General features: G+C 47.6%; 18 non-coding genes across 18 annotated transcripts; all 18 read right to left on the bottom strand.

Moving 5' to 3' along the window:
* Positions 1-380: 380 nt before the first annotated feature.
* Positions 381-571, bottom strand: LOC142685854 (U2 spliceosomal RNA). Its single transcript, XR_012855293.1, has one exon. It is a non-coding gene; the product is annotated as a U2 spliceosomal RNA (small nuclear RNA).
* Positions 572-1,855: 1,284 nt separating this feature from the next.
* On the bottom strand, positions 1,856-2,046 carry LOC142685731 (U2 spliceosomal RNA). Its single transcript, XR_012855182.1, has one exon. It is a non-coding gene; the product is annotated as a U2 spliceosomal RNA (small nuclear RNA).
* A 1,300-nt stretch (positions 2,047-3,346) lies between these two features.
* On the bottom strand, positions 3,347-3,537 carry LOC142685730 (U2 spliceosomal RNA). The gene has a single exon (XR_012855181.1). It is a non-coding gene; the product is annotated as a U2 spliceosomal RNA (small nuclear RNA).
* A 1,296-nt stretch (positions 3,538-4,833) lies between these two features.
* Positions 4,834-5,024, bottom strand: LOC142685729 (U2 spliceosomal RNA). Its single transcript, XR_012855180.1, has one exon. It is a non-coding gene; the product is annotated as a U2 spliceosomal RNA (small nuclear RNA).
* A 1,288-nt stretch (positions 5,025-6,312) lies between these two features.
* On the bottom strand, positions 6,313-6,503 carry LOC142685728 (U2 spliceosomal RNA). Its single transcript, XR_012855179.1, has one exon. It is a non-coding gene; the product is annotated as a U2 spliceosomal RNA (small nuclear RNA).
* A 1,300-nt stretch (positions 6,504-7,803) lies between these two features.
* LOC142685726 (U2 spliceosomal RNA) lies at positions 7,804-7,994 on the bottom strand. The gene has a single exon (XR_012855178.1). It is a non-coding gene; the product is annotated as a U2 spliceosomal RNA (small nuclear RNA).
* A 1,284-nt stretch (positions 7,995-9,278) lies between these two features.
* LOC142685725 (U2 spliceosomal RNA) lies at positions 9,279-9,469 on the bottom strand. Its single transcript, XR_012855177.1, has one exon. It is a non-coding gene; the product is annotated as a U2 spliceosomal RNA (small nuclear RNA).
* A 1,268-nt stretch (positions 9,470-10,737) lies between these two features.
* Positions 10,738-10,928, bottom strand: LOC142685851 (U2 spliceosomal RNA). Its single transcript, XR_012855290.1, has one exon. It is a non-coding gene; the product is annotated as a U2 spliceosomal RNA (small nuclear RNA).
* Positions 10,929-12,204: 1,276 nt separating this feature from the next.
* LOC142685845 (U2 spliceosomal RNA) lies at positions 12,205-12,395 on the bottom strand. The gene has a single exon (XR_012855285.1). It is a non-coding gene; the product is annotated as a U2 spliceosomal RNA (small nuclear RNA).
* Positions 12,396-13,711: 1,316 nt separating this feature from the next.
* Positions 13,712-13,902, bottom strand: LOC142685724 (U2 spliceosomal RNA). The gene has a single exon (XR_012855176.1). It is a non-coding gene; the product is annotated as a U2 spliceosomal RNA (small nuclear RNA).
* A 1,292-nt stretch (positions 13,903-15,194) lies between these two features.
* On the bottom strand, positions 15,195-15,385 carry LOC142685723 (U2 spliceosomal RNA). Its single transcript, XR_012855175.1, has one exon. It is a non-coding gene; the product is annotated as a U2 spliceosomal RNA (small nuclear RNA).
* Positions 15,386-16,685: 1,300 nt separating this feature from the next.
* LOC142685722 (U2 spliceosomal RNA) lies at positions 16,686-16,876 on the bottom strand. Its single transcript, XR_012855174.1, has one exon. It is a non-coding gene; the product is annotated as a U2 spliceosomal RNA (small nuclear RNA).
* Positions 16,877-18,168: 1,292 nt separating this feature from the next.
* On the bottom strand, positions 18,169-18,359 carry LOC142685720 (U2 spliceosomal RNA). The gene has a single exon (XR_012855172.1). It is a non-coding gene; the product is annotated as a U2 spliceosomal RNA (small nuclear RNA).
* A 1,288-nt stretch (positions 18,360-19,647) lies between these two features.
* LOC142685719 (U2 spliceosomal RNA) lies at positions 19,648-19,838 on the bottom strand. The gene has a single exon (XR_012855171.1). It is a non-coding gene; the product is annotated as a U2 spliceosomal RNA (small nuclear RNA).
* Positions 19,839-21,126: 1,288 nt separating this feature from the next.
* Positions 21,127-21,317, bottom strand: LOC142685718 (U2 spliceosomal RNA). The gene has a single exon (XR_012855170.1). It is a non-coding gene; the product is annotated as a U2 spliceosomal RNA (small nuclear RNA).
* Positions 21,318-22,613: 1,296 nt separating this feature from the next.
* Positions 22,614-22,804, bottom strand: LOC142685717 (U2 spliceosomal RNA). The gene has a single exon (XR_012855169.1). It is a non-coding gene; the product is annotated as a U2 spliceosomal RNA (small nuclear RNA).
* A 1,289-nt stretch (positions 22,805-24,093) lies between these two features.
* LOC142685715 (U2 spliceosomal RNA) lies at positions 24,094-24,284 on the bottom strand. The gene has a single exon (XR_012855168.1). It is a non-coding gene; the product is annotated as a U2 spliceosomal RNA (small nuclear RNA).
* A 1,296-nt stretch (positions 24,285-25,580) lies between these two features.
* On the bottom strand, positions 25,581-25,771 carry LOC142685714 (U2 spliceosomal RNA). Its single transcript, XR_012855167.1, has one exon. It is a non-coding gene; the product is annotated as a U2 spliceosomal RNA (small nuclear RNA).
* Positions 25,772-27,025: the final 1,254 nt, after the last annotated feature.

The following is a 27,025-nucleotide window of genomic DNA, read 5'->3' as shown; positions in this document are numbered from 1 at the left end:
CTCCACTCCACTATTTGACTGTTGTGCTGCATCAATCAATCAATCAATCAATCAATCAATCAATCAATCAATCAATCAATCAGTGGCTGGCTCAGGTGCAGCTCTTTAACTTACCTAAAAGGGAGGGCGGAGAGAAGACAAGGAAGGTGAATGAGGTGTTCCAATGTGAAATGCCGGAAACACAGAAACACAGACGACACACAACAAGAGGTGGCAATCTATTCATTAATTGCATTTAATCAATGAGCTCATTATCACTCATGCATTGTCCAACAGGTGTTGAAATAATGGGATTAAAAGGGGAGATCCCTTCAGAAAGACAGAAACAATAGCAAAGACAAAAAACACTTTTGGAATCTGCTTTTAGTCAACACATAAGGAAAGGGTGCACCGGTCCTGGAAATACTGCAATACCAGGTCAATGCGTGGAGTGGACAGAGCAAGCTCTATTTCCATCTCCCTGTTCTAAAAATCCATTTAATATATGGTCCCCAGATAGGGAACGTATCAGATATTAAACTGATAAGAACAGATACTACACTTGATCTTAGCCAAAAGGCCGAGAAGCGATAACCCGAACGGGCCGCGCGTTGCCCGAGCCTGCCCGATACTGCTGTTCAGCCCTTGCAGCGATTCAGCCTACTTCTAGGCAATTCCATGGGGCCCTGCAGGCTCACACACTCACAGCTACACGGGAGGTGAATAAAGGCCGGAGAGGAAGCCAGACAGGATTTGCTTCTTTTGCTTGCACCACAATGCAGTGCTGAAAGAGGAGGAATCTACATAAAAACGCCTTCCTGGCAACGCCCAAATGCCCTGCTGCCATGCAGATAAACACTGGCAGCGGCAGCAAGTGCATGCCCACAGCCACCCCTTGTTCCTTCACACCTTGTATCAGCTGTAATCCAGTCCAGTCCAGTGCTGCCTGCTGAGCAGCACTGACCAACACTGCCTGGGCCCAGGCTTTTATCTCTGAGGCCCCATTATGATGTCAGAAAGCTGGCTCTGGAATCCTGAGGGCTCCACTATGACACGTGCAAAGTTCCGTCTGAACTTTATATAAGACGGTGAGGCTCAGTCAGTCACTCAGTGTTGCCTGAGAGGGCAACACTGCAACAGCCGGCCGCCAGGCTGTCTTTTTTTTGCACAGCTAGTTGCCTCCAGGAGGCCACAAGAGGGAGACAAGGGACTGCAAAATGGAAAATAGGCATCCACCAACTTTACAGACAACTTCTCCTTGCTCCTACAACCTCCATCCTTGCACAGTTTGTTATTCTTCTAGGTAACATAGTAACAAATCCAAATTGCTGCTCTCTTTGTAGGCAAGCAAGGCTTTGTTGCAACTGCAATTCTTACTTCTTCTTGAAATGTAGGGACGACAGTACATTCCATCACATCCATCTAGTGTACACAGGTAGGTCCATTGTGGCGGGCAGGCGAGCGGGCGGGCTGCTTTATTGGCTGTTTGCTGTTCCCCTACTCCACTCCACTATTTGACTGTTGTGCTGCATCAATCAATCAATCAATCAATCAATCAATCAATCAATCAATCAATCAGTGGCTGGCTCAGGTGCAGCTCTTTAACTTACCTAAAAGGGAGGGCGGAGAGAAGACAAGGAAGGTGAATGAGGTGTTCCAATGTGAAATGCCGGAAACACAGAAACACAGACGACACACAACAAGAGGTGGCAATCTATTCATTAATTGCATTTAATCAATGAGCTCATTATCACTCATGCATTGTCCAACAGGTGTTGAAATAATGGGATTAAAAGGGGAGATCCCTTCAGAAAGACAGAAACAATAGCAAAGACAAAAAACACTTTTGGAATCTGCTTTTAGTCAACACATAAGGAAAGGGTGCACCGGTCCTGGAAATACTGCAATACCAGGTCAATGCGTGGAGTGGACAGAGCAAGCTCTATTTCCATCTCCCTGTTCTAAAAATCCATTTAATATATGGTCCCCAGATAGGGGACGTATCAGATATTAAACTGATAAGAACAGATACTACACTTGATCTTAGCCAAAAGGCCGAGAAGCGATAACCCGAACGGGCCGCGCGTTGCCCGAGCCTGCCCGATACTGCTGTTCAGCCCTTGCAGCGATTCAGCCTACTTCTAGGCAATTCCATGGGGCCCTGCAGGCTCACACACTCACAGCTACACGGGAGGTGAATAAAGGCCGGAGAGGAAGCCAGACAGGATTTGCTTCTTTTGCTTGCACCACAATGCAGTGCTGAAAGAGGAGGAATCTACATAAAAACGCCTTCCTGGCAACGCCCAAATGCCCTGCTGCCATGCAGATAAACACTGGCAGCGGCAGCAAGTGCATGCCCACAGCCACCCCTTGTTCCTTCACACCTTGTATCAGCTGTAATCCAGTCCAGTCCAGTGCTGCCTGCTGAGCAGCACTGACCAACACTGCCTGGGCCCAGGCTTTTATCTCTGAGGCCCCATTATGATGTCAGAAAGCTGGCTCTGGAATCCTGAGGGCTCCACTATGACACGTGCAAAGTTCCGTCTGAACTTTATATAAGACGGTGAGGCTCAGTCAGTCACTCAGTGTTGCCTGAGAGGGCAACACTGCAACAGCCGGCCGCCAGGCTGTCTTTTTTTTGCACAGCTAGTTGCCTCCAGGAGGCCACAAGAGGGAGACAAGGGACTGCAAAATGGAAAATAGGCATCCACCAACTTTACAGACAACTTCTCCTTGCTCCTACAACCTCCATCCTTGCACAGTTTGTTATTCTTCTAGGTAACATAGTAACAAATCCAAATTGCTGCTCTCTTTGTAGGCAAGCAAGGCTTTGTTGCAACTGCAATTCTTACTTCTTCTTGAAATGTAGGGACGACAGTACATTCCATCACATCCATCTAGTGTACACAGGTAGGTCCATTGTGGCGGGCAGGCGAGCGGGCGGGCTGCTTTATTGGCTGTTTGCTGTTCCCCTACTCCACTCCACTATTTGACTGTTGTGCTGCATCAATCAATCAATCAATCAATCAATCAATCAATCAATCAATCAATCAATCAATCAATCAATCAGTGGCTGGCTCAGGTGCAGCTCTTTAACTTACCTAAAAGGGAGGGCGGAGAGAAGACAAGGAAGGTGAATGAGGTGTTCCAATGTGAAATGCCGGAAACACAGAAACACAGACGACACACAACAAGAGGTGGCAATCTATTCATTAATTGCATTTAATCAATGAGCTCATTATCACTCATGCATTGTCCAACAGGTGTTGAAATAATGGGATTAAAAGGGGAGATCCCTTCAGAAAGACAGAAACAATAGCAAAGACAAAAAACACTTTTGGAATCTGCTTTTAGTCAACACATAAGGAAAGGGTGCACCGGTCCTGGAAATACTGCAATACCAGGTCAATGCGTGGAGTGGACAGAGCAAGCTCTATTTCCATCTCCCTGTTCTAAAAATCCATTTAATATATGGTCCCCAGATAGGGGACGTATCAGATATTAAACTGATAAGAACAGATACTACACTTGATCTTAGCCAAAAGGCCGAGAAGCGATAACCCGAACGGGCCGCGCGTTGCCCGAGCCTGCCCGATACTGCTGTTCAGCCCTTGCAGCGATTCAGCCTACTTCTAGGCAATTCCATGGGGCCCTGCAGGCTCACACACTCACAGCTACACGGGAGGTGAATAAAGGCCGGAGAGGAAGCCAGACAGGATTTGCTTCTTTTGCTTGCACCACAATGCAGTGCTGAAAGAGGAGGAATCTACATAAAAACGCCTTCCTGGCAACGCCCAAATGCCCTGCTGCCATGCAGATAAACACTGGCAGCGGCAGCAAGTGCATGCCCACAGCCACCCCTTGTTCCTTCACACCTTGTATCAGCTGTAATCCAGTCCAGTCCAGTGCTGCCTGCTGAGCAGCACTGACCAACACTGCCTGGGCCCAGGCTTTTATCTCTGAGGCCCCATTATGATGTCAGAAAGCTGGCTCTGGAATCCTGAGGGCTCCACTATGACACGTGCAAAGTTCCGTCTGAACTTTATATAAGACGGTGAGGCTCAGTCAGTCACTCAGTGTTGCCTGAGAGGGCAACACTGCAACAGCCGGCCGCCAGGCTGTCTTTTTTTTGCACAGCTAGTTGCCTCCAGGAGGCCACAAGAGGGAGACAAGGGACTGCAAAATGGAAAATAGGCATCCACCAACTTTACAGACAACTTCTCCTTGCTCCTACAACCTCCATCCTTGCACAGTTTGTTATTCTTCTAGGTAACATAGTAACAAATCCAAATTGCTGCTCTCTTTGTAGGCAAGCAAGGCTTTGTTGCAACTGCAATTCTTACTTCTTCTTGAAATGTAGGGACGACAGTACATTCCATCACATCCATCTAGTGTACACAGGTAGGTCCATTGTGGCGGGCAGGCGAGCGGGCGGGCTGCTTTATTGGCTGTTTGCTGTTCCCCTACTCCACTCCACTATTTGACTGTTGTGCTGCATCAATCAATCAATCAATCAATCAATCAATCAATCAATCAATCAATCAATCAATCAATCAGTGGCTGGCTCAGGTGCAGCTCTTTAACTTACCTAAAAGGGAGGGCGGAGAGAAGACAAGGAAGGTGAATGAGGTGTTCCAATGTGAAATGCCGGAAACACAGAAACACAGACGACACACAACAAGAGGTGGCAATCTATTCATTAATTGCATTTAATCAATGAGCTCATTATCACTCATGCATTGTCCAACAGGTGTTGAAATAATGGGATTAAAAGGGGAGATCCCTTCAGAAAGACAGAAACAATAGCAAAGACAAAAAACACTTTTGGAATCTGCTTTTAGTCAACACATAAGGAAAGGGTGCACCGGTCCTGGAAATACTGCAATACCAGGTCAATGCGTGGAGTGGACAGAGCAAGCTCTATTTCCATCTCCCTGTTCTAAAAATCCATTTAATATATGGTCCCCAGATAGGGGACGTATCAGATATTAAACTGATAAGAACAGATACTACACTTGATCTTAGCCAAAAGGCCGAGAAGCGATAACCCGAACGGGCCGCGCGTTGCCCGAGCCTGCCCGATACTGCTGTTCAGCCCTTGCAGCGATTCAGCCTACTTCTAGCCAATTCCATGGGGCCCTGCAGGCTCACACACTCACAGCTACACGGGAGGTGAATAAAGGCCGGAGAGGAAGCCAGACAGGATTTGCTTCTTTTGCTTGCACCACAATGCAGTGCTGAAAGAGGAGGAATCTACATAAAAACGCCTTCCTGGCAACGCCCAAATGCCCTGCTGCCATGCAGATAAACACTGGCAGCGGCAGCAAGTGCATGCCCACAGCCACCCCTTGTTCCTTCACACCTTGTATCAGCTGTAATCCAGTCCAGTCCAGTGCTGCCTGCTGAGCAGCACTGACCAACACTGCCTGGGCCCAGGCTTTTATCTCTGAGGCCCCATTATGATGTCAGAAAGCTGGCTCTGGAATCCTGAGGGCTCCACTATGACACGTGCAAAGTTCCGTCTGAACTTTATATAAGACGGTGAGGCTCAGTCAGTCACTCAGTGTTGCCTGAGAGGGCAACACTGCAACAGCCGGCCGCCAGGCTGTCTTTTTTTTGCACAGCTAGTTGCATCCAGGAGGCCACAAGAGGGAGACAAGGGACTGCAAAATGGAAAATAGGCATCCACCAACTTTACAGACAACTTCTCCTTGCTCCTACAACCTCCATCCTTGCACAGTTTGTTATTCTTCTAGGTAACATAGTAACAAATCCAAATTGCTGCTCTCTTTGTAGGCAAGCAAGGCTTTGTTGCAACTGCAATTCTTACTTCTTCTTGAAATGTAGGGACGACAGTACATTCCATCACATCCATCTAGTGTACACAGGTAGGTCCATTGTGGCGGGCAGGCGAGCGGGCGGGCTGCTTTATTGGCTGTTTGCTGTTCCCCTACTCCACTCCACTATTTGACTGTTGTGCTGCATCAATCAATCAATCAATCAATCAATCAATCAATCAATCAATCAATCAATCAGTGGCTGGCTCAGGTGCAGCTCTTTAACTTACCTAAAAGGGAGGGCGGAGAGAAGACAAGGAAGGTGAATGAGGTGTTCCAATGTGAAATGCCGGAAACACAGAAACACAGACGACACACAACAAGAGGTGGCAATCTATTCATTAATTGCATTTAATCAATGAGCTCATTATCACTCATGCATTGTCCAACAGGTGTTGAAATAATGGGATTAAAAGGGGAGATCCCTTCAGAAAGACAGAAACAATAGCAAAGACAAAAAACACTTTTGGAATCTGCTTTTAGTCAACACATAAGGAAAGGGTGCACCGGTCCTGGAAATACTGCAATACCAGGTCAATGCGTGGAGTGGACAGAGCAAGCTCTATTTCCATCTCCCTGTTCTAAAAATCCATTTAATATATGGTCCCCAGATAGGGGACGTATCAGATATTAAACTGATAAGAACAGATACTACACTTGATCTTAGCCAAAAGGCCGAGAAGCGATAACCCGAACGGGCCGCGCGTTGCCCGAGCCTGCCCGATACTGCTGTTCAGCCCTTGCAGCGATTCAGCCTACTTCTAGGCAATTCCATGGGGCCCTGCAGGCTCACACACTCACAGCTACACGGGAGGTGAATAAAGGCCGGAGAGGAAGCCAGACAGGATTTGCTTCTTTTGCTTGCACCACAATGCAGTGCTGAAAGAGGAGGAATCTACATAAAAACGCCTTCCTGGCAACGCCCAAATGCCCTGCTGCCATGCAGATAAACACTGGCAGCGGCAGCAAGTGCATGCCCACAGCCACCCCTTGTTCCTTCACACCTTGTATCAGCTGTAATCCAGTCCAGTCCAGTGCTGCCTGCTGAGCAGCACTGACCAACACTGCCTGGGCCCAGGCTTTTATCTCTGAGGCCCCATTATGATGTCAGAAAGCTGGCTCTGGAATCCTGAGGGCTCCACTATGACACGTGCAAAGTTCCGTCTGAACTTTATATAAGACGGTGAGGCTCAGTCAGTCACTCAGTGTTGCCTGAGAGGGCAACACTGCAACAGCCGGCCGCCAGGCTGTCTTTTTTTTGCACAGCTAGTTGCCTCCAGGAGGCCACAAGAGGGAGACAAGGGACTGCAAAATGGAAAATAGGCATCCACCAACTTTACAGACAACTTCTCCTTGCTCCTACAACCTCCATCCTTGCACAGTTTGTTATTCTTCTAGGTAACATAGTAACAAATCCAAATTGCTGCTCTCTTTGTAGGCAAGCAAGGCTTTGTTGCAACTGCAATTCTTACTTCTTCTTGAAATGTAGGGACGACAGTACATTCCATCACATCCATCTAGTGTACACAGGTAGGTCCATTGTGGCGGGCAGGCGAGCGGGCGGGCTGCTTTATTGGCTGTTTGCTGTTCCCCTACTCCACTCCACTATTTGACTGTTGTGCTGCATCAATCAATCAATCAATCAATCAATCAATCAATCAATCAATCAATCAATCAATCAATCAATCAGTGGCTGGCTCAGGTGCAGCTCTTTAACTTACCTAAAAGGGAGGGCGGAGAGAAGACAAGGAAGGTGAATGAGGTGTTCCAATGTGAAATGCCGGAAACACAGAAACACAGACGACACACAACAAGAGGTGGCAATCTATTCATTAATTGCATTTAATCAATGAGCTCATTATCACTCATGCATTGTCCAACAGGTGTTGAAATAATGGGATTAAAAGGGGAGATCCCTTCAGAAAGACAGAAACAATAGCAAAGACAAAAAACACTTTTGGAATCTGCTTTTAGTCAACACATAAGGAAAGGGTGCACCGGTCCTGGAAATACTGCAATACCAGGTCAATGCGTGGAGTGGACAGAGCAAGCTCTATTTCCATCTCCCTGTTCTAAAAATCCATTTAATATATGGTCCCCAGATAGGGGACGTATCAGATATTAAACTGATAAGAACAGATACTACACTTGATCTTAGCCAAAAGGCCGAGAAGCGATAACCCGAACGGGCCGCGCGTTGCCCGAGCCTGCCCGATACTGCTGTTCAGCCCTTGCAGCGATTCAGCCTACTTCTAGGCAATTCCATGGGGCCCTGCAGGCTCACACACTCACAGCTACACGGGAGGTGAATAAAGGCCGGAGAGGAAGCCAGACAGGATTTGCTTCTTTTGCTTGCACCACAATGCAGTGCTGAAAGAGGAGGAATCTACATAAAAACGCCTTCCTGGCAACGCCCAAATGCCCTGCTGCCATGCAGATAAACACTGGCAGCGGCAGCAAGTGCATGCCCACAGCCACCCCTTGTTCCTTCACACCTTGTATCAGCTGTAATCCAGTCCAGTCCAGTGCTGCCTGCTGAGCAGCACTGACCAACACTGCCTGGGCCCAGGCTTTTATCTCTGAGGCCCCATTATGATGTCAGAAAGCTGGCTCTGGAATCCTGAGGGCTCCACTATGACACGTGCAAAGTTCCGTCTGAACTTTATATAAGACGGTGAGGCTCAGTCAGTCACTCAGTGTTGCCTGAGAGGGCAACACTGCAACAGCCGGCCGCCAGGCTGTCTTTTTTTTGCACAGCTAGTTGCCTCCAGGAGGCCACAAGAGGGAGACAAGGGACTGCAAAATGGAAAATAGGCATCCACCAACTTTACAGACAACTTCTCCTTGCTCCTACAACCTCCATCCTTGCACAGTTTGTTATTCTTCTAGGTAACATAGTAACAAATCCAAATTGCTGCTCTCTTTGTAGGCAAACAAGGCTTTGTTGCAACTGCAATTCTTACTTCTTCTTGAAATGTAGGGACGACAGTACATTCCATCACATCCATCTAGTGTACACAGGTAGGTCCATTGTGGCGGGCAGGCGAGCGGGCGGGCTGCTTTATTGGCTGTTTGCTGTTCCCCTACTCCACTCCACTATTTGACTGTTGTGCTGCATCAATCAATCAATCAATCAATCAATCAATCAATCAATCAATCAATCAGTGGCTGGCTCAGGTGCAGCTCTTTAACTTACCTAAAAGGGAGGGCGGAGAGAAGACAAGGAAGGTGAATGAGGTGTTCCAATGTGAAATGCCGGAAACACAGAAACACAGACGACACACAACAAGAGGTGGCAATCTATTCATTAATTGCATTTAATCAATGAGCTCATTATCACTCATGCATTGTCCAACAGGTGTTGAAATAATGGGATTAAAAGGGGAGATCCCTTCAGAAAGACAGAAACAATAGCAAAGACAAAAAACACTTTTGGAATCTGCTTTTAGTCAACACATAAGGAAAGGGTGCACCGGTCCTGGAAATACTGCAATACCAGGTCAATGCGTGGAGTGGACAGAGCAAGCTCTATTTCCATCTCCCTGTTCTAAAAATCCATTTAATATATGGTCCCCAGATAGGGGACGTATCAGATATTAAACTGATAAGAACAGATACTACACTTGATCTTAGCCAAAAGGCCGAGAAGCGATAACCCGAACGGGCCGCGCGTTGCCCGAGCCTGCCCGATACTGCTGTTCAGCCCTTGCAGCGATTCAGCCTACTTCTAGGCAATTCCATGGGGCCCTGCAGGCTCACACACTCACAGCTACACGGGAGGTGAATAAAGGCCGGAGAGGAAGCCAGACAGGATTTGCTTCTTTTGCTTGCACCACAATGCAGTGCTGAAAGAGGAGGAATCTACATAAAAACGCCTTCCTGGCAACGCCCAAATGCCCTGCTGCCATGCAGATAAACACTGGCAGCGGCAGCAAGTGCATGCCCACAGCCACCCCTTGTTCCTTCACACCTTGTATCAGCTGTAATCCAGTCCAGTCCAGTGCTGCCTGCTGAGCAGCACTGACCAACACTGCCTGGGCCCAGGCTTTTATCTCTGAGGCCCCATTATGATGTCAGAAAGCTGGCTCTGGAATCCTGAGGGCTCCACTATGACACGTGCAAAGTTCCGTCTGAACTTTATATAAGACGGTGAGGCTCAGTCAGTCACTCAGTGTTGCCTGAGAGGGCAACACTGCAACAGCCGGCCGCCAGGCTGTCTTTTTTTTGCACAGCTAGTTGCCTCCAGGAGGCCACAAGAGGGAGACAAGGGACTGCAAAATGGAAAATAGGCATCCACCAACTTTACAGACAACTTCTCCTTGCTCCTACAACCTCCATCCTTGCACAGTTTGTTATTCTTCTAGGTAACATAGTAACAAATCCAAATTGCTGCTCTCTTTGTAGGCAAGCAAGGCTTTGTTGCAACTGCAATTCTTACTTCTTCTTGAAATGTAGGGACGACAGTACATTCCATCACATCCATCTAGTGTACACAGGTAGGTCCATTGTGGCGGGCAGGCGAGCGGGCGGGCTGCTTTATTGGCTGTTTGCTGTTCCCCTACTCCACTCCACTATTTGACTGTTGTGCTGCATCAATCAATCAATCAATCAATCAATCAATCAGTGGCTGGCTCAGGTGCAGCTCTTTAACTTACCTAAAAGGGAGGGCGGAGAGAAGACAAGGAAGGTGAATGAGGTGTTCCAATGTGAAATGCCGGAAACACAGAAACACAGACGACACACAACAAGAGGTGGCAATCTATTCATTAATTGCATTTAATCAATGAGCTCATTATCACTCATGCATTGTCCAACAGGTGTTGAAATAATGGGATTAAAAGGGGAGATCCCTTCAGAAAGACAGAAACAATAGCAAAGACAAAAAACACTTTTGGAATCTGCTTTTAGTCAACACATAAGGAAAGGGTGCACCGGTCCTGGAAATACTGCAATACCAGGTCAATGCGTGGAGTGGACAGAGCAAGCTCTATTTCCATCTCCCTGTTCTAAAAATCCATTTAATATATGGTCCCCAGATAGGGGACGTATCAGATATTAAGCTGATAAGAACAGATACTACACTTGATCTTAGCCAAAAGGCCGAGAAGCGATAACCCGAACGGGCCGCGCGTTGCCCGAGCCTGCCCGATACTGCTGTTCAGCCCTTGCAGCGATTCAGCCTACTTCTAGGCAATTCCATGGGGCCCTGCAGGCTCACACACTCACAGCTACACGGGAGGTGAATAAAGGCCGGAGAGGAAGCCAGACAGGATTTGCTTCTTTTGCTTGCACCACAATGCAGTGCTGAAAGAGGAGGAATCTACATAAAAACGCCTTCCTGGCAACGCCCAAATGCCCTGCTGCCATGCAGATAAACACTGGCAGCGGCAGCAAGTGCATGCCCACAGCCACCCCTTGTTCCTTCACACCTTGTATCAGCTGTAATCCAGTCCAGTCCAGTGCTGCCTGCTGAGCAGCACTGACCAACACTGCCTGGGCCCAGGCTTTTATCTCTGAGGCCCCATTATGATGTCAGAAAGCTGGCTCTGGAATCCTGAGGGCTCCACTATGACACGTGCAAAGTTCCGTCTGAACTTTATATAAGACGGTGAGGCTCAGTCAGTCACTCAGTGTTGCCTGAGAGGGCAACACTGCAACAGCCGGCCGCCAGGCTGTCTTTTTTTTGCACAGCTAGTTGCCTCCAGGAGGCCACAAGAGGGAGACAAGGGACTGCAAAATGGAAAATAGGCATCCACCAACTTTACAGACAACTTCTCCTTGCTCCTACAACCTCCATCCTTGCACAGTTTGTTATTCTTCTAGGTAACATAGTAACAAATCCAAATTGCTGCTCTCTTTGTAGGCAAGCAAGGCTTTGTTGCAACTGCAATTCTTACTTCTTCTTGAAATGTAGGGACGACAGTACATTCCATCACATCCATCTAGTGTACACAGGTAGGTCCATTGTGGCGGGCAGGCGAGCGGGCGGGCTGCTTTATTGGCTGTTTGCTGTTCCCCTACTCCACTCCACTATTTGACTGTTGTGCTGCATCAATCAATCAATCAATCAATCAATCAATCAATCAATCAGTGGCTGGCTCAGGTGCAGCTCTTTAACTTACCTAAAAGGGAGGGCGGAGAGAAGACAAGGAAGGTGAATGAGGTGTTCCAATGTGAAATGCCGGAAACACAGAAACACAGACGACACACAACAAGAGGTGGCAATCTATTCATTAATTGCATTTAATCAATGAGCTCATTATCACTCATGCATTGTCCAACAGGTGTTGAAATAATGGGATTAAAAGGGGAGATCCCTTCAGAAAGACAGAAACAATAGCAAAGACAAAAAACACTTTTGGAATCTGCTTTTAGTCAACACATAAGGAAAGGGTGCACCGGTCCTGGAAATACTGCAATACCAGGTCAATGCGTGGAGTGGACAGAGCAAGCTCTATTTCCATCTCCCTGTTCTAAAAATCCATTTAATATATGGTCCCCAGATAGGGGACGTATCAGATATTAAACTGATAAGAACAGATACTACACTTGATCTTAGCCAAAAGGCCGAGAAGTGATAACCCGAACGGGCCGCGCGTTGCCCGAGCCTGCCCGATACTGCTGTTCAGCCCTTGCAGCGATTCAGCCTACTTCTAGGCAATTCCATGGGGCCCTGCAGGCTCACACACTCACAGCTACACGGGAGGTGAATAAAGGCCGGAGAGGAAGCCAGACAGGATTTGCTTCTTTTGCTTGCACCACAATGCAGTGCTGAAAGAGGAGGAATCTACATAAAAACGCCTTCCTGGCAACGCCCAAATGCCCTGCTGCCATGCAGATAAACACTGGCAGCGGCAGCAAGTGCATGCCCACAGCCACCCCTTGTTCCTTCACACCTTGTATCAGCTGTAATCCAGTCCAGTCCAGTGCTGCCTGCTGAGCAGCACTGACCAACACTGCCTGGGCCCAGGCTTTTATCTCTGAGGCCCCATTATGATGTCAGAAAGCTGGCTCTGGAATCCTGAGGGCTCCACTATGACACGTGCAAAGTTCCGTCTGAACTTTATATAAGACGGTGAGGCTCAGTCAGTCACTCAGTGTTGCCTGAGAGGGCAACACTGCAACAGCCGGCCGCCAGGCTGTCTTTTTTTTGCACAGCTAGTTGCCTCCAGGAGGCCACAAGAGGGAGACAAGGGACTGCAAAATGGAAAATAGGCATCCACCAACTTTACAGACAACTTCTCCTTGCTCCTACAACCTCCATCCTTGCACAGTTTGTTATTCTTCTAGGTAACATAGTAACAAATCCAAATTGCTGCTCTCTTTGTAGGCAAGCAAGGCTTTGTTGCAACTGCAATTCTTACTTCTTCTTGAAATGTAGGGACGACAGTACATTCCATCACATCCATCTAGTGTACACAGGTAGGTCCATTGTGGCGGGCAGGCGAGCGGGCGGGCTGCTTTATTGGCTGTTTGCTGTTCCCCTACTCCACTCCACTATTTGACTGTTGTGCTGCATCAATCAATCAATCAATCAATCAATCAATCAATCAATCAATCAATCAATCAATCAATCAATCAATCAATCAATCAATCAGTGGCTGGCTCAGGTGCAGCTCTTTAACTTACCTAAAAGGGAGGGCGGAGAGAAGACAAGGAAGGTGAATGAGGTGTTCCAATGTGAAATGCCGGAAACACAGAAACACAGACGACACACAACAAGAGGTGGCAATCTATTCATTAATTGCATTTAATCAATGAGCTCATTATCACTCATGCATTGTCCAACAGGTGTTGAAATAATGGGATTAAAAGGGGAGATCCCTTCAGAAAGACAGAAACAATAGCAAAGACAAAAAACACTTTTGGAATCTGCTTTTAGTCAACACATAAGGAAAGGGTGCACCGGTCCTGGAAATACTGCAATACCAGGTCAATGCGTGGAGTGGACAGAGCAAGCTCTATTTCCATCTCCCTGTTCTAAAAATCCATTTAATATATGGTCCCCAGATAGGGGACGTATCAGATATTAAACTGATAAGAACAGATACTACACTTGATCTTAGCCAAAAGGCCGAGAAGCGATAACCCGAACGGGCCGCGCGTTGCCCGAGCCTGCCCGATACTGCTGTTCAGCCCTTGCAGCGATTCAGCCTACTTCTAGGCAATTCCATGGGGCCCTGCAGGCTCACACACTCACAGCTACACGGGAGGTGAATAAAGGCCGGAGAGGAAGCCAGACAGGATTTGCTTCTTTTGCTTGCACCACAATGCAGTGCTGAAAGAGGAGGAATCTACATAAAAACGCCTTCCTGGCAACGCCCAAATGCCCTGCTGCCATGCAGATAAACACTGGCAGCGGCAGCAAGTGCATGCCCACAGCCACCCCTTGTTCCTTCACACCTTGTATCAGCTGTAATCCAGTCCAGTCCAGTGCTGCCTGCTGAGCAGCACTGACCAACACTGCCTGGGCCCAGGCTTTTATCTCTGAGGCCCCATTATGATGTCAGAAAGCTGGCTCTGGAATCCTGAGGGCTCCACTATGACACGTGCAAAGTTCCGTCTGAACTTTATATAAGACGGTGAGGCTCAGTCAGTCACTCAGTGTTGCCTGAGAGGGCAACACTGCAACAGCCGGCCGCTAGGCTGTCTTTTTTTTGCACAGCTAGTTGCCTCCAGGAGGCCACAAGAGGGAGACAAGGGACTGCAAAATGGAAAATAGGCATCCACCAACTTTACAGACAACTTCTCCTTGCTCCTACAACCTCCATCCTTGCACAGTTTGTTATTCTTCTAGGTAACATAGTAACAAATCCAAATTGCTGCTCTCTTTGTAGGCAAGCAAGGCTTTGTTGCAACTGCAATTCTTACTTCTTCTTGAAATGTAGGGACGACAGTACATTCCATCACATCCATCTAGTGTACACAGGTAGGTCCATTGTGGCGGGCAGGCGAGCGGGCGGGCTGCTTTATTGGCTGTTTGCTGTTCCCCTACTCCACTCCACTATTTGACTGTTGTGCTGCATCAATCAATCAATCAATCAATCAATCAATCAATCAATCAATCAATCAATCAATCAGTGGCTGGCTCAGGTGCAGCTCTTTAACTTACCTAAAAGGGAGGGCGGAGAGAAGACAAGGAAGGTGAATGAGGTGTTCCAATGTGAAATGCCGGAAACACAGAAACACAGACGACACACAACAAGAGGTGGCAATCTATTCATTAATTGCATTTAATCAATGAGCTCATTATCACTCATGCATTGTCCAACAGGTGTTGAAATAATGGGATTAAAAGGGGAGATCCCTTCAGAAAGACAGAAACAATAGCAAAGACAAAAAACACTTTTGGAATCTGCTTTTAGTCAACACATAAGGAAAGGGTGCACCGGTCCTGGAAATACTGCAATACCAGGTCAATGCGTGGAGTGGACAGAGCAAGCTCTATTTCCATCTCCCTGTTCTAAAAATCCATTTAATATATGGTCCCCAGATAGGGGACGTATCAGATATTAAACTGATAAGAACAGATACTACACTTGATCTTAGCCAAAAGGCCGAGAAGCGATAACCCGAACGGGCCGCGCGTTGCCCGAGCCTGCCCGATACTGCTGTTCAGCCCTTGCAGCGATTCAGCCTACTTCTAGGCAATTCCATGGGGCCCTGCAGGCTCACACACTCACAGCTACACGGGAGGTGAATAAAGGCCGGAGAGGAAGCCAGACAGGATTTGCTTCTTTTGCTTGCACCACAATGCAGTGCTGAAAGAGGAGGAATCTACATAAAAACGCCTTCCTGGCAACGCCCAAATGCCCTGCTGCCATGCAGATAAACACTGGCAGCGGCAGCAAGTGCATGCCCACAGCCACCCCTTGTTCCTTCACACCTTGTATCAGCTGTAATCCAGTCCAGTCCAGTGCTGCCTGCTGAGCAGCACTGACCAACACTGCCTGGGCCCAGGCTTTTATCTCTGAGGCCCCATTATGATGTCAGAAAGCTGGCTCTGGAATCCTGAGGGCTCCACTATGACACGTGCAAAGTTCCGTCTGAACTTTATATAAGACGGTGAGGCTCAGTCAGTCACTCAGTGTTGCCTGAGAGGGCAACACTGCAACAGCCGGCCGCCAGGCTGTCTTTTTTTTGCACAGCTAGTTGCCTCCAGGAGGCCACAAGAGGGAGACAAGGGACTGCAAAATGGAAAATAGGCATCCACCAACTTTACAGACAACTTCTCCTTGCTCCTACAACCTCCATCCTTGCACAGTTTGTTATTCTTCTAGGTAACATAGTAACAAATCCAAATTGCTGCTCTCTTTGTAGGCAAGCAAGGCTTTGTTGCAACTGCAATTCTTACTTCTTCTTGAAATGTAGGGACGACAGTACATTCCATCACATCCATCTAGTGTACACAGGTAGGTCCATTGTGGCGGGCAGGCGAGCGGGCGGGCTGCTTTATTGGCTGTTTGCTGTTCCCCTACTCCACTCCACTATTTGACTGTTGTGCTGCATCAATCAATCAATCAATCAATCAATCAATCAATCAATCAATCAAGTGGCTGGCTCAGGTGCAGCTCTTTAACTTACCTAAAAGGGAGGGCGGAGAGAAGACAAGGAAGGTGAATGAGGTGTTCCAATGTGAAATGCCGGAAACACAGAAACACAGACGACACACAACAAGAGGTGGCAATCTATTCATTAATTGCATTTAATCAATGAGCTCATTATCACTCATGCATTGTCCAACAGGTGTTGAATTGTCCAACAGGTGTTGAAATAATGGGATTAAAAGGGGAGATCCCTTCAGAAAGACAGAAACAATAGCAAAGACAAAAAACACTTTTGGAATCTGCTTTTAGTCAACACATAAGGAAAGGGTGCACCGGTCCTGGAAATACTGCAATACCAGGTCAATGCGTGGAGTGGACAGAGCAAGCTCTATTTCCATCTCCCTGTTCTAAAAATCCATTTAATATATGGTCCCCAGATAGGGGACGTATCAGATATTAAACTGATAAGAACAGATACTACACTTGATCTTAGCCAAAAGGCCGAGAAGCGATAACCCGAACGGGCCGCGCGTTGCCCGAGCCTGCCCGATACTGCTGTTCAGCCCTTGCAGCGATTCAGCCTACTTCTAGGCAATTCCATGGGGCCCTGCAGGCTCACACACTCACAGCTACACGGGAGGTGAATAAAGGCCGGAGAGGAAGCCAGACAGGATTTGCTTCTTTTGCTTGCACCACAATGCAGTGCTGAAAGAGGAGGAATCTACATAAAAACGCCTTCCTGGCAACGCCCAAATGCCCTGCTGCCATGCAGATAAACACTGGCAGCGGCAGCAAGTGCATGCCCACAGCCACCCCTTGTTCCTTCACACCTTGTATCAGCTGTAATCCAGTCCAGTCCAGTGCTGCCTGCTGAGCAGCACTGACCAACACTGCCTGGGCCCAGGCTTTTATCTCTGAGGCCCCATTATGATGTCAGAAAGCTGGCTCTGGAATCCTGAGGGCTCCACTATGACACGTGCAAAGTTCCGTCTGAACTTTATATAAGACGGTGAGGCTCAGTCAGTCACTCAGTGTTGCCTGAGAGGGCAACACTGCAACAGCCGGCCGCCAGGCTGTCTTTTTTTTGCACAGCTAGTTGCCTCCAGGAGGCCACAAGAGGGAGACAAGGGACTGCAAAATGGAAAATAGGCATCCACCAACTTTACAGACAACTTCTCCTTGCTCCTACAACCTCCATCCTTGCACAGTTTGTTATTCTTCTAGGTAACATAGTAACAAATCCAAATTGCTGCTCTCTTTGTAGGCAAGCAAGGCTTTGTTGCAACTGCAATTCTTACTTCTTCTTGAAATGTAGGGACGACAGTACATTCCATCACATCCATCTAGTGTACACAGGTAGGTCCATTGTGGCGGGCAGGCGAGCGGGCGGGCTGCTTTATTGGCTGTTTGCTGTTCCCCTACTCCACTCCACTATTTGACTGTTGTGCTGCATCAATCAATCAATCAATCAATCAATCAATCAATCAATCAATCAATCAATCAATCAGTGGCTGGCTCAGGTGCAGCTCTTTAACTTACCTAAAAGGGAGGGCGGAGAGAAGACAAGGAAGGTGAATGAGGTGTTCCAATGTGAAATGCCGGAAACACAGAAACACAGACGACACACAACAAGAGGTGGCAATCTATTCATTAATTGCATTTAATCAATGAGCTCATTATCACTCATGCATTGTCCAACAGGTGTTGAAATAATGGGATTAAAAGGGGAGATCCCTTCAGAAAGACAGAAACAATAGCAAAGACAAAAAACACTTTTGGAATCTGCTTTTAGTCAACACATAAGGAAAGGGTGCACCGGTCCTGGAAATACTGCAATACCAGGTCAATGCGTGGAGTGGACAGAGCAAGCTCTATTTCCATCTCCCTGTTCTAAAAATCCATTTAATATATGGTCCCCAGATAGGGGACGTATCAGATATTAAACTGATAAGAACAGATACTACACTTGATCTTAGCCAAAAGGCCGAGAAGCGATAACCCGAACGGGCCGCGCGTTGCCCGAGCCTGCCCGATACTGCTGTTCAGCCCTTGCAGCGATTCAGCCTACTTCTAGGCAATTCCATGGGGCCCTGCAGGCTCACACACTCACAGCTACACGGGAGGTGAATAAAGGCCGGAGAGGAAGCCAGACAGGATTTGCTTCTTTTGCTTGCACCACAATGCAGTGCTGAAAGAGGAGGAATCTACATAAAAACGCCTTCCTGGCAACGCCCAAATGCCCTGCTGCCATGCAGATAAACACTGGCAGCGGCAGCAAGTGCATGCCCACAGCCACCCCTTGTTCCTTCACACCTTGTATCAGCTGTAATCCAGTCCAGTCCAGTGCTGCCTGCTGAGCAGCACTGACCAACACTGCCTGGGCCCAGGCTTTTATCTCTGAGGCCCCATTATGATGTCAGAAAGCTGGCTCTGGAATCCTGAGGGCTCCACTATGACACGTGCAAAGTTCCGTCTGAACTTTATATAAGACGGTGAGGCTCAGTCAGTCACTCAGTGTTGCCTGAGAGGGCAACACTGCAACAGCCGGCCGCCAGGCTGTCTTTTTTTTGCACAGCTAGTTGCCTCCAGGAGGCCACAAGAGGGAGACAAGGGACTGCAAAATGGAAAATAGGCATCCACCAACTTTACAGACAACTTCTCCTTGCTCCTACAACCTCCATCCTTGCACAGTTTGTTATTCTTCTAGGTAACATAGTAACAAATCCAAATTGCTGCTCTCTTTGTAGGCAAGCAAGGCTTTGTTGCAACTGCAATTCTTACTTCTTCTTGAAATGTAGGGACGACAGTACATTCCATCACATCCATCTAGTGTACACAGGTAGGTCCATTGTGGCGGGCAGGCGAGCGGGCGGGCTGCTTTATTGGCTGTTTGCTGTTCCCCTACTCCACTCCACTATTTGACTGTTGTGCTGCATCAATCAATCAATCAATCAATCAATCAATCAATCAATCAATCAATCAATCAGTGGCTGGCTCAGGTGCAGCTCTTTAACTTACCTAAAAGGGAGGGCGGAGAGAAGACAAGGAAGGTGAATGAGGTGTTCCAATGTGAAATGCCGGAAACACAGAAACACAGACGACACACAACAAGAGGTGGCAATCTATTCATTAATTGCATTTAATCAATGAGCTCATTATCACTCATGCATTGTCCAACAGGTGTTGAAATAATGGGATTAAAAGGGGAGATCCCTTCAGAAAGACAGAAACAATAGCAAAGACAAAAAACACTTTTGGAATCTGCTTTTAGTCAACACATAAGGAAAGGGTGCACCGGTCCTGGAAATACTGCAATACCAGGTCAATGCGTGGAGTGGACAGAGCAAGCTCTATTTCCATCTCCCTGTTCTAAAAATCCATTTAATATATGGTCCCCAGATAGGGGACGTATCAGATATTAAACTGATAAGAACAGATACTACACTTGATCTTAGCCAAAAGGCCGAGAAGCGATAACCCGAACGGGCCGCGCGTTGCCCGAGCCTGCCCGATACTGCTGTTCAGCCCTTGCAGCGATTCAGCCTACTTCTAGGCAATTCCATGGGGCCCTGCAGGCTCACACACTCACAGCTACACGGGAGGTGAATAAAGGCCGGAGAGGAAGCCAGACAGGATTTGCTTCTTTTGCTTGCACCACAATGCAGTGCTGAAAGAGGAGGAATCTACATAAAAACGCCTTCCTGGCAACGCCCAAATGCCCTGCTGCCATGCAGATAAACACTGGCAGCGGCAGCAAGTGCATGCCCACAGCCACCCCTTGTTCCTTCACACCTTGTATCAGCTGTAATCCAGTCCAGTCCAGTGCTGCCTGCTGAGCAGCACTGACCAACACTGCCTGGGCCCAGGCTTTTATCTCTGAGGCCCCATTATGATGTCAGAAAGCTGGCTCTGGAATCCTGAGGGCTCCACTATGACACGTGCGTCTGAACTTTATATAAGACGGTGAGGCTCAGTCAGTCACTCAGTGTTGCCTGAGAGGGCAACACTGCAACAGCCGGCCGCCAGGCTGTCTTTTTTTTGCACAGCTAGTTGCCTCCAGGAGGCCACAAGAGGGAGACAAGGGACTGCAAAATGGAAAATAGGCATCCACCAACTTTACAGACAACTTCTCCTTGCTCCTACAACCTCCATCCTTGCACAGTTTGTTATTCTTCTAGGTAACATAGTAACAAATCCAAATTGCTGCTCTCTTTGTAGGCAAGCAAGGCTTTGTTGCAACTGCAATTCTTACTTCTTCTTGAAATGTAGGGACGACAGTACATTCCATCACATCCATCTAGTGTACACAGGTAGGTCCATTGTGGCGGGCAGGCGAGCGGGCGGGCTGCTTTATTGGCTGTTTGCTGTTCCCCTACTCCACTCCACTATTTGACTGTTGTGCTGCATCAATCAATCAATCAATCAATCAATCAATCAATCAATCAATCAATCAATCAATCAATCAGTGGCTGGCTCAGGTGCAGCTCTTTAACTTACCTAAAAGGGAGGGCGGAGAGAAGACAAGGAAGGTGAATGAGGTGTTCCAATGTGAAATGCCGGAAACACAGAAACACAGACGACACACAACAAGAGGTGGCAATCTATTCATTAATTGCATTTAATCAATGAGCTCATTATCACTCATGCATTGTCCAACAGGTGTTGAAATAATGGGATTAAAAGGGGAGATCCCTTCAGAAAGACAGAAACAATAGCAAAGACAAAAAACACTTTTGGAATCTGCTTTTAGTCAACACATAAGGAAAGGGTGCACCGGTCCTGGAAATACTGCAATACCAGGTCAATGCGTGGAGTGGACAGAGCAAGCTCTATTTCCATCTCCCTGTTCTAAAAATCCATTTAATATATGGTCCCCAGATAGGGGACGTATCAGATATTAAACTGATAAGAACAGATACTACACTTGATCTTAGCCAAAAGGCCGAGAAGCGATAACCCGAACGGGCCGCGCGTTGCCCGAGCCTGCCCGATACTGCTGTTCAGCCCTTGCAGCGATTCAGCCTACTTATAGGCAATTCCATGGGGCCCTGCAGGCTCACACACTCACAGCTACACGGGAGGTGAATAAAGGCCGGAGAGGAAGCCAGACAGGATTTGCTTCTTTTGCTTGCACCACAATGCAGTGCTGAAAGAGGAGGAATCTACATGAAAACGCCTTCCTGGCAACGCCCAAATGCCCTGCTGCCATGCAGATAAACACTGGCAGCGGCAGCAAGTGCATGCCCACAGCCACCCCTTGTTCCTTCACACCTTGTATCAGCTGTAATCCAGTCCAGTCCAGTGCTGCCTGCTGAGCAGCACTGACCAACACTGCCTGGGCCCAGGCTTTTATCTCTGAGGCCCCATTATGATGTCAGAAAGCTGGCTCTGGAATCCTGAGGGCTCCACTATGACACGTGCAAAGTTCCGTCTGAACTTTATATAAGACGGTGAGGCTCAGTCAGTCACTCAGTGTTGCCTGAGAGGGCAACACTGCAACAGCCGGCCGCCAGGCTGTCTTTTTTTTGCACAGCTAGTTGCCTCCAGGAGGCCACAAGAGGGAGACAAGGGACTGCAAAATGGAAAATAGGCATCCACCAACTTTACAGACAACTTCTCCTTGCTCCTACAACCTCCATCCTTGCACAGTTTGTTATTCTTCTAGGTAACATAGTAACAAATCCAAATTGCTGCTCTCTTTGTAGGCAAGCAAGGCTTTGTTGCAACTGCAATTCTTACTTCTTCTTGAAATGTAGGGACGACAGTACATTCCATCACATCCATCTAGTGTACACAGGTAGGTCCATTGTGGCGGGCAGGCGAGCGGGCGGGCTGCTTTATTGGCTGTTTGCTGTTCCCCTACTCCACTCCACTATTTGACTGTTGTGCTGCATCAATCAATCAATCAATCAATCAATCAATCAATCAATCAATCAATCAATCAATCAATCAGTGGCTGGCTCAGGTGCAGCTCTTTAACTTACCTAAAAGGGAGGGCGGAGAGAAGACAAGGAAGGTGAATGAGGTGTTCCAATGTGAAATGCCGGAAACACAGAAACACAGACGACACACAACAAGAGGTGGCAATCTATTCATTAATTGCATTTAATCAATGAGCTCATTATCACTCATGCATTGTCCAACAGGTGTTGAAATAATGGGATTAAAAGGGGAGATCCCTTCAGAAAGACAGAAACAATAGCAAAGACAAAAAACACTTTTGGAATCTGCTTTTAGTCAACACATAAGGAAAGGGTGCACCGGTCCTGGAAATACTGCAATACCAGGTCAATGCGTGGAGTGGACAGAGCAAGCTCTATTTCCATCTCCCTGTTCTAAAAATCCATTTAATATATGGTCCCCAGATAGGGGACGTATCAGATATTAAACTGATAAGAACAGATACTACACTTGATCTTAGCCAAAAGGCCGAGAAGCGATAACCCGAACGGGCCGCGCGTTGCCCGAGCCTGCCCGATACTGCTGTTCAGCCCTTGCAGCGATTCAGCCTACTTCTAGGCAATTCCATGGGGCCCTGCAGGCTCACACACTCACAGCTACACGGGAGGTGAATAAAGGCCGGAGAGGAAGCCAGACAGGATTTGCTTCTTTTGCTTGCACCACAATGCAGTGCTGAAAGAGGAGGAATCTACATAAAAACGCCTTCCTGGCAACGCCCAAATGCCCTGCTGCCATGCAGATAAACACTGGCAGCGGCAGCAAGTGCATGCCCACAGCCACCCCTTGTTCCTTCACACCTTGTATCAGCTGTAATCCAGTCCAGTCCAGTGCTGCCTGCTGAGCAGCACTGACCAACACTGCCTGGGCCCAGGCTTTTATCTCTGAGGCCCCATTATGATGTCAGAAAGCTGGCTCTGGAATCCTGAGGGCTCCACTATGACACGTGCAAAGTTCCGTCTGAACTTTATATAAGACGGTGAGGCTCAGTCAGTCACTCAGTGTTGCCTGAGAGGGCAACACTGCAACAGCCGGCCGCCAGGCTGTCTTTTTTTTGCACAGCTAGTTGCCTCCAGGAGGCCACAAGAGGGAGACAAGGGACTGCAAAATGGAAAATAGGCATCCACCAACTTTACAGACAACTTCTCCTTGCTCCTACAACCTCCATCCTTGCACAGTTTGTTATTCTTCTAGGTAACATAGTAACAAATCCAAATTGCTGCTCTCTTTGTAGGCAAGCAAGGCTTTGTTGCAACTGCAATTCTTACTTCTTCTTGAAATGTAGGGACGACAGTACATTCCATCACATCCATCTAGTGTACACAGGTAGGTCCATTGTGGCGGGCAGGCGAGCGGGCGGGCTGCTTTATTGGCTGTTTGCTGTTCCCCTACTCCACTCCACTATTTGACTGTTGTGCTGCAATCAATCAATCAATCAATCAATCAATCAATCAATCAATCAATCAATCAATCAGTGGCTGGCTCAGGTGCAGCTCTTTAACTTACCTAAAAGGGAGGGCGGAGAGAAGACAAGGAAGGTGAATGAGGTGTTCCAATGTGAAATGCCGGAAACACAGAAACACAGACGACACACAACAAGAGGTGGCAATCTATTCATTAATTGCATTTAATCAATGAGCTCATTATCACTCATGCATTGTCCAACAGGTGTTGAAATAATGGGATTAAAAGGGGAGATCCCTTCAGAAAGACAGAAACAATAGCAAAGACAAAAAACACTTTTGGAATCTGCTTTTAGTCAACACATAAGGAAAGGGTGCACCGGTCCTGGAAATACTGCAATACCAGGTCAATGCGTGGAGTGGACAGAGCAAGCTCTATTTCCATCTCCCTGTTCTAAAAATCCATTTAATATATGGTCCCCAGATAGGGGACGTATCAGATATTAAACTGATAAGAACAGATACTACACTTGATCTTAGCCAAAAGGCCGAGAAGCGATAACCCGAACGGGCCGCGCGTTGCCCGAGCCTGCCCGATACTGCTGTTCAGCCCTTGCAGCGATTCAGCCTACTTATAGGCAATTCCATGGGGCCCTGCAGGCTCACACACTCACAGCTACACGGGAGGTGAATAAAGGCCGGAGAGGAAGCCAGACAGGATTTGCTTCTTTTGCTTGCACCACAATGCAGTGCTGAAAGAGGAGGAATCTACATAAAAACGCCTTCCTGGCAACGCCCAAATGCCCTGCTGCCATGCAGATAAACACTGGCAGCGGCAGCAAGTGCATGCCCACAGCCACCCCTTGTTCCTTCACACCTTGTATCAGCTGTAATCCAGTCCAGTCCAGTGCTGCCTGCTGAGCAGCACTGACCAACACTGCCTGGGCCCAGGCTTTTATCTCTGAGGCCCCATTATGATGTCAGAAAGCTGGCTCTGGAATCCTGAGGGCTCCACTATGACACGTGCAAAGTTCCGTCTGAACTTTATATAAGACGGTGAGGCTCAGTCAGTCACTCAGTGTTGCCTGAGAGGGCAACACTGCAACAGCCGGCCGCCAGGCTGTCTTTTTTTTGCACAGCTAGTTGCCTCCAGGAGGCCACAAGAGGGAGACAAGGGACTGCAAAATGGAAAATAGGCATCCACCAACTTTACAGACAACTTCTCCTTGCTCCTACAACCTCCATCCTTGCACAGTTTGTTATTCTTCTAGGTAACATAGTAACAAATCCAAATTGCTGCTCTCTTTGTAGGCAAGCAAGGCTTTGTTGCAACTGCAATTCTTACTTCTTCTTGAAATGTAGGGACGACAGTACATTCCATCACATCCATCTAGTGTACACAGGTAGGTCCATTGTGGCGGGCAGGCGAGCGGGCGGGCTGCTTTATTGGCTGTTTGCTGTTCCCCTACTCCACTCCACTATTTGACTGTTGTGCTGCATCAATCAATCAATCAATCAATCAATCAATCAATCAATCAATCAATCAATCAATCAATCAGTGGCTGGCTCAGGTGCAGCTCTTTAACTTACCTAAAAGGGAGGGCGGAGAGAAGACAAGGAAGGTGAATGAGGTGTTCCAATGTGAAATGCCGGAAACACAGAAACACAGACGACACACAACAAGAGGTGGCAATCTATTCATTAATTGCATTTAATCAATGAGCTCATTATCACTCATGCATTGTCCAACAGGTGTTGAAATAATGGGATTAAAAGGGGAGATCCCTTCAGAAAGACAGAAACAATAGCAAAGACAAAAAACACTTTTGGAATCTGCTTTTAGTCAACACATAAGGAAAGGGTGCACCGGTCCTGGAAATACTGCAATACCAGGTCAATGCGTGGAGTGGACAGAGCAAGCTCTATTTCCATCTCCCTGTTCTAAAAATCCATTTAATATATGGTCCCCAGATAGGGGACGTATCAGATATTAAACTGATAAGAACAGATACTACACTTGATCTTAGCCAAAAGGCCGAGAAGCGATAACCCGAACGGGCCGCGCGTTGCCCGAGCCTGCCCGATACTGCTGTTCAGCCCTTGCAGCGATTCAGCCTACTTCTAGGCAATTCCATGGGGCCCTGCAGGCTCACACACTCACAGCTACACGGGAGGTGAATAAAGGCCGGAGAGGAAGCCAGACAGGATTTGCTTCTTTTGCTTGCACCACAATGCAGTGCTGAAAGAGGAGGAATCTACATAAAAACGCCTTCCTGGCAACGCCCAAATGCCCTGCTGCCATGCAGATAAACACTGGCAGCGGCAGCAAGTGCATGCCCACAGCCACCCCTTGTTCCTTCACACCTTGTATCAGCTGTAATCCAGTCCAGTCCAGTGCTGCCTGCTGAGCAGCACTGACCAACACTGCCTGGGCCCAGGCTTTTATCTCTGAGGCCCCATTATGATGTCAGAAAGCTGGCTCTGGAATCCTGAGGGCTCCACTATGACACGTGCAAAGTTCCGTCTGAACTTTATATAAGACGGTGAGGCTCAGTCAGTCACTCAGTGTTGCCTGAGAGGGCAACACTGCAACAGCCGGCCGCCAGGCTGTCTTTTTTTTGCACAGCTAGTTGCCTCCAGGAGGCCACAAGAGGGAGACAAGGGACTGCAAAATGGAAAATAGGCATCCACCAACTTTACAGACAACTTCTCCTTGCTCCTACAACCTCCATCCTTGCACAGTTTGTTATTCTTCTAGGTAACATAGTAACAAATCCAAATTGCTGCTCTCTTTGTAGGCAAGCAAGGCTTTGTTGCAACTGCAATTCTTACTTCTTCTTGAAATGTAGGGACGACAGTACATTCCATCACATCCATCTAGTGTACACAGGTAGGTCCATTGTGGCGGGCAGGCGAGCGGGCGGGCTGCTTTATTGGCTGTTTGCTGTTCCCCTACTCCACTCCACTATTTGACTGTTGTGCTGCATCAATCAATCAATCAATCAATCAATCAATCAATCAATCAATCAATCAATCAATCAATCAATCAATCAGTGGCTGGCTCAGGTGCAGCTCTTTAACTTACCTAAAAGGGAGGGCGGAGAGAAGACAAGGAAGGTGAATGAGGTGTTCCAATGTGAAATGCCGGAAACACAGAAACACAGACGACACACAACAAGAGGTGGCAATCTATTCATTAATTGCATTTAATCAATGAGCTCATTATCACTCATGCATTGTCCAACAGGTGTTGAAATAATGGGATTAAAAGGGGAGATCCCTTCAGAAAGACAGAAACAAT

This window comes from Rhinoderma darwinii (assembly GCF_050947455.1).
Source record: "Rhinoderma darwinii isolate aRhiDar2 chromosome 5 unlocalized genomic scaffold, aRhiDar2.hap1 SUPER_5_unloc_15, whole genome shotgun sequence".
Taxonomy (NCBI): domain Eukaryota; kingdom Metazoa; phylum Chordata; class Amphibia; order Anura; family Rhinodermatidae; genus Rhinoderma; species Rhinoderma darwinii.
Note: the sequence above shows the minus strand (reverse complement) of the source record. Positions and strands in the feature narration are given on the sequence as shown.